We start from the raw sequence: 6,505 nt of genomic DNA, 5'->3' as shown, positions 1-6,505 counted from the left end.
CACGTTCCACGTGATTTCAACTCCCATCACCTTTTGATTTTTTTTTTAGAAGAACCTAACCAAAGTATTTCACACCAAGACTTTTCTTATACACCAATTTTTATGCACACTTGAAGGAATTGATAATAACCCGCTTCATTTGGAGAAAATGCACCCATGCAGTACATGTCCTGGAACCTGCAAAGAGACAATTTCAGTGTTTAGACAATCATGGATTCTTCCTCCAGAGCAATCTGTAAGAGGTGGCAATACTCTCACAAGGAAAGTCAAAATGAAATTCACTCAGCAAAGTAAGACTCTTCAATTTACCCACAAACAAAATGTATCTAGACATGCCATCATTCGATCAATACAGGAGTCTTCCAATTCCACAGCACAGAACTTAATCAGCTTTAGGTGATCTATATCTACTTTTTATTCTAAATTCTGAAATACATAAAACAAACACAGAAGGACTAAGAAATCTGTTAGTTTATTTCCTTGACTGGTCAGTTAATGCCCTAAATACCCTAAAATATAGATATAAAAAAGGTATGATTACAGATAATCATCACCTTTTTAAATCCCAGCAAGTTCAGATTTTTTAAAAAAATAGTGTTAGTGTATGAAATATTATATTCTTTAAGTAAGCACATCCATTTTAAATTAAATAAAATTTTACAAAGGACTATTTTGATTATTTCCAACAAACTAACTTGACACATCAATTTTGTGATTACCTTATAAGCACCTGATATTCTTTAAGACTATTAGTGCATTGGTTTCAAGTAATAATATCTACAGTCACAAAAGAATATCCTTGACTTACCTTGGTACATTCCAGAAAAATACTACATTTTCTTTTTTTTTTTTAAGATTGCCTTTTCTTTGCGTGCTGTGTTGCTACTAGATTGAGTGACACTGGCTAAGTGTTTCATTGCACAGACATGGCAGGACTTGACACCAACGTTCATTCCTGTATGACAAACACATTGATCTATCCTGGAAGCATGGGCTGTAGAATTGGAAGGCATATGGAGTTTACTATGCAGATAAATAAGAACGTGGAAATAAACTTATTGGGGTAAAACATCTCATTAAAACACCAAACAAAAAAGCAATCACTAGCGCTCAGAAGTACTCAGAGTTTAGCACCACGTTCTTACTTGATATTTAAGTAAGATGGGCTAGTTACAAAAATCCCGTAAAGCAGAGGAAAACAGGGAGGAAGAAAAACTCCATTATCCACAATTTCAACACAGAGACTTTCTTTTGTAACTAGAATGAAAAACTGCCATTCACCCAAATACCCAACCATAAGTACAGTCTCAGTGCTTCTTGGTACATTTTCCCATGCTGTGCTTTGTAGGCAGGGCTTACATGGTTGGGATCTTGCCCTAGTGTTGCTGGACACTGAAGGGCCTTCCCAGTCTCTGTCCCCTTCCCTCCTACCCTTTTCATTCCCGATTCCCATTAGAATACATCAGGTCAGGGACTGGGGATGGGTATGGGAAAGACAGTGGAAAGAATCTGACATAACTTCCTATGTGCATGTATGAAGACACCACAGTGGGTCTCAGCATCACGTACATCCCCAAGAATGGGGTTCTAGTTAGAATAAGATATACGCCATGCTTGTATAAGCATACCAAAATGGATTCTACCACCATGTATAGCTAAAAAAAATTTTTTTAAAATGGAATTAAATTTTAAAAAGAACACATCAGGTCAATCCAGGTGGCAAAATACTTGTCCTGACTTCTCTGCTCTTGCTCTGAAGATTTTGTTCCCCTCATACAAATGCGGTCGGTTCACTGAGGTTGGTGAAGTTTTTCACAAAGGACTGTCCTTCCTGGGAGTACCTTCAGCTGCTCATCCACAGAATTACAGTTTAAAATGTAGGACATGGTGGGGTAAGTGACCCTATCTAGCCAGAGTGCCGGACACAGACACCTGTACGTGGGGCAGCTCTATCTTCAGGAGACAATGCTCCTCTGATGACTTAATGACAGGTCCCTCTTGATTCAAGTAGGATCCTCAGAGGGAAAAAAGTTAAAAGTGGCTTTAGTTCCCTCCCTTATTATCCCTGATGCCTACCGAGCACCAAGAATGTTAACAGAAGAAAATTACAATACACACACACACACACACACACACACAGAGGGATCAAGACAGTGATTAGGGTAAACACCCAAAAAACAAAGTTGAAGAGCTTATTCACAAAAGGAGAAATACAATTGGCCAATGATTCCTTTAAAATGCCCTAACTGGTTATGAAGTAAGGGTAAATTTAAAACATAAGGTACAAATTTCTGCCTATTAAATTAGTAAATACTGACAAAATGTTAATCCACAATTTGCATGAAACTGGTAAAACTATTACTGGTGAAACAGCAAATTTGCAAGAGTCTTTAGGAAAAATGTTAGACATGTGACATATGAATGTTTTGGCCTGTTTGATCTAGTGACCTTGTTTCTGAAGAAAGTAATTTCAAAAATGGATCCAACCGAATGCACCAAAATAATCGAATAAAATCTGAACCCATATAAATGTCCAGGAGTAAGAGAATAAAGGTAAACATGGCACGTCAAGTCAACAGAACACGCAGCATCCCTGGAAATCACCGGACACCACCACGTGATCTTAGAAAGAAGCAGATCATAAAATTATGTGTGACTCACACCTTGCAAAGCATGATTCTATGCCATTTTTATGTTCACCAAGTTAATTCTAACATTGTTTTCAAGAGGAAATAATTTTAAATGCATATATGGTAGGAAATATTTTTGAGCATCCACGGGAAGAGTAGACAATATCTTGTATCTTTTAAGCATAATCAGGCTCACTGGATGTTTCCTAAATCAGACATTGGTGTATCATAGAATCACAGAATCTTACAGTAGGGAGATTGATTTCAAAGAAAATCCTTAGAAATCCAGAAGAACCTCTAGGCCACACTAACCTTTGATACTTATTCAAGCTCCCTAGTCGTCAAAGAAATGCCAATCTATGTGAAAGAGCATTTCTCGTCTATTGAATTCCCCACCCCTTTAAATTTCATAGTGCTCAGTTCAGGAAGAGGATATCACTGGTGGAAGGATGAAGATCATAAGTTTGGGGGCTTACTCCCCAAAAACATTGACATTGATGGTGACATTGACAAGGAAATCATCCCAAATTCAGGAAGACAAGACTTTAGGCCAGAACATCCCTGTAGCCTCATGCACCAAGGAGAGAACGGAGTCCTCCTGCATGTCCTGTGGTCAGCTGAGGGATGTCCCCAGCTGAGAGACGTCCCCTTGAAACAGTATTACGCAGCCACTAAAAAAGGTGCTTATAAAAGTAGTAATAACACAAGGGAATGCGGTGCTGTAATTTCAAGTGAAAAAGAAGGACATAAAATGGTACACAAACAGCATTATTATAGTTCGGTGTGCATTAAACAGACCAGAAGAAATACAGGGCGCGGAGCAGGACCAGGCTCTGTTCAACGGGGACATGGAGTCGGAGGCTGGCGCTGCGACCTCTTCGACTGCAGATCTGGCCATCCTCGAGGAGTGTCTTCTCTCACTGGCTTGCTGACCTGAGGGAATAGATGGAGATGTCCGTTGGCAGGCGCAGGGAGAAGACCACCATGCGCAGCAAACTCCAGGTGGCCCCAATGCTCTCTTCAACTCCGAGTGTCCCTGGCTCAGTCCAAGAGGAAGAGGAGCCTGGCTGGCTGGAACCCTCAGCCAGGCGTCCTGCCCGCCTCAGACGCAGCCCAGCACGTTCTGGCATCCATGAAGCCGCTTTCCTGTCACGCCTCCCCATGGACGCAGTCCTACATGTGCTGGTCACCCGCAGAGGGTGCTGGCCATGGAGTCGCCCTTTGAGTCACAAGACCAGACAGAGCGCGGTGCTGCCCCACTCACCACCATGAAGGCCGTGGCATAGCACATCACCCAGGCAAGTATCACAGATGGAGAGGAGCAGATAAGTGCCATTGGACATGGCACTTGTGTGTTGCTGGGTATTTCACTGGAAGATACGCGAAAGGAACTGGAGCACATGGTTTGAAGGATTTTGAACTTGCATGTGTTTGAGGATGAAAGTGGTAAGCACTGGTCAAAGAGTGTGGTGGATAAACAGTACAGGGTGCTGTGTGTCAGCCAGTTTACCCTCCAGTGCATCCTCAAGGGCAGCAAGCCTGACTTCCACCCGATGATGCCCACAGAACAGGCAGTGGGCTTCGACAACAGATTCCTGGAGCAGCTTTGAAAGACCTACAGGCCAGAGCTCATCAAAGATGGCAAGTTTGGTGCCTATATGCGGGTACACATGCAGAATGATGGGCCTGACCATAGAACTGGAATGCGCTGCTTCTGCTACCTTGGACCCAAAGCAGGTATCAAAACTTGAGAAACAGCAGCAGAGGAAAGAGAAGACCAGAGCCAAGGGCCCTTCTGAATCAAGCAAAGAGAGAAATGCCCCCCAAAAAGAAGACTGCAGCACCAGCAGCGGGGCAGAGGGGGATGTGTCCTCTGAGCGGGAGCCATAGCCTTAGTGCATTACCAGTGAGCAGATCTGGATCCTGAAAAATTCAAGATGCTAAGCACCTACACTGCTTGAAGAATTTGAAACTGAGAAATGAAGAGAGAGATGTACATAAGAAATTGGGAATCTAAATAGCCCTGCAAAAAACACAGAACAAAAACAAAGAACAGAAACAAACCCCAAGGACCATTATGTTTTCTGTAGTTGCTGTGATCTGAAGGCAGTGGCTACTGCTAAAGAGGCAGCGTGCGCGGCAGAGCACCACCCAGCCTCCCCACAGAAAGGCTTCGCTGGTTTCTACCATGTCTTGGCTCGCTTTTAGGACAAGCTGGTCCAACGTCATTGGTCATCAATCCACTGTGGTGAATTCTGCTTGTCCATGATGGATCTCCAGCACATCTGTGCTGTCTGTGTTCTTTCCAACACTAGTTCATAAGACAGGGCCCATGTTAAGGTATAAGGAGAACAACCATCAATGATAATGTCTTGTGTGAAACCTTTGCGTCTTGTAAATCTTTTCTTTTTTCTAAAAATAAATATTAATTAAATCTAAAAAAATCCCTTGATCCTATGTAGACACTATAGATGTTTCCTATATTTTGCCTCTACAATGCCAAATGAATATAAAACAAACTATATATATTTCCTATTTTTACCAGTGAATGTCTGGTTTTGATTTTGAGAACAAACATCAATAGGATGTAAGTTTTCTTACTCTTGCAACTTGAGAGGACCTAGAAGCAGTGACTTAGTAGCAATAAGCGTAACTCACATCTAGATCTTGGTTCCTAATGCTGTTTTCCTGTAAAAGGAACCAGGCCTTCTTGGAGAAATGGCTGATTCTAGGACTGGGGCAGAAGATAAAAAATAAAAGACAAATCTGGAGCATCTTGTAATGCCAAACGTTTTCAAATACCAAAGAAGAACTGTGAGTGGCCTTTGTTGAAGGGACAGAGCCCACTGAGAGAACTCCCAATGATGGATACTGGGAACAGTTTTACAACAAAATAAAGTACTAGAAGGAAAGATAGACTGAGATGGGGACATTAAAAGACAGGGTCTTGTTGAGTTACTTAGAGCCTCACTAGGTTGTTGTGGTTGGCTTCGAACTTGTGATCCTTCTGCCTCAGCCTCAAACTGCTGGGATTACAGGATGCACTGATGTACCTGGCCCAAATAACTTTAAAGCACTATATTTTATGAATGTTTCTCCTTGGTAATAGGCATGTGATTGTTTAAAGATTCTTTATATTAAAATCTCAAATTTGGGGCAATAAAAAAAAGAAATACATCAAAAATTTACCCATTTATATTTGGGTCATGAGATTATAGGTAATGTTTTATTCTCTTTTTTGTTCTTTTATTCTTCCTCTTCTGATTAATTGTAAGTGAGCCTACTTCTCATTATCATCCTTACATTGTTAAAATAACATGGACACTTTTACTCAGTTGAAAACTACAGAGATGGAGCTCATAAACAGTTTAGTATCTTGAACGAAGTCTAAAATCAAATTACAGTTGTGCATCACTTAGCAACACAGATACGTCCTGAAAAATCCATCGTTAAGCCGTTCCCTTGTTGGGTAAGCATCTTAGAGCCTACTGGCACAAACAAAGATGGCCCAGACAACACAGGAAATTAGATCCCAGGGGATCACCACGGTACCTGGCCCATTGATGACCAAAATGTTGTCATGTGGGGCAGGGCTGTAGTAAATAGCAATAGTAATATCTGCAGCTTACATTGAGTATCACACTTTTAATTTTCCATAATATTTTTTTTTATCTTTCAAGTCCTTATAGTCTTAGAAGATCTCTTCAAAGCAGATGAAGTCATATTATCATCCTTTTTAATTCAACATAACATACCACGCTCCTCCTGTAGTGGATCCAATAGTGTGGGTAGCAAGAAAATAAGACTTAGCTTCTGAAAATGGATTGCTCTCTTCTGGAAGAAGCAAATGAAGGAATAGATGCTGGTGCTAACTG

At 41.0% G+C, this 6,505-nt stretch overlaps 1 pseudogene across 1 annotated transcript; it reads left to right on the top strand.

Annotated features, from left to right (window-relative positions):
* Positions 1–3,575: 3,575 nt before the first annotated feature.
* LOC306643700 (D-aminoacyl-tRNA deacylase 1-like) lies at positions 3,576–5,787 on the top strand (annotated as a pseudogene). Its single transcript has 2 exons — positions 3,576–3,809; positions 3,917–5,787. The product of its transcript is annotated as a D-aminoacyl-tRNA deacylase 1-like (transcript).
* Positions 5,788–6,505: the final 718 nt, after the last annotated feature.

This window comes from Sciurus vulgaris (genome assembly GCF_902686455.1).
Source record: "Sciurus vulgaris genome assembly, chromosome: 14".
Lineage (NCBI taxonomy): Eukaryota > Metazoa > Chordata > Mammalia > Rodentia > Sciuridae > Sciurus > Sciurus vulgaris.
This window is presented reverse-complemented; position numbering and strand designations above follow the sequence as displayed.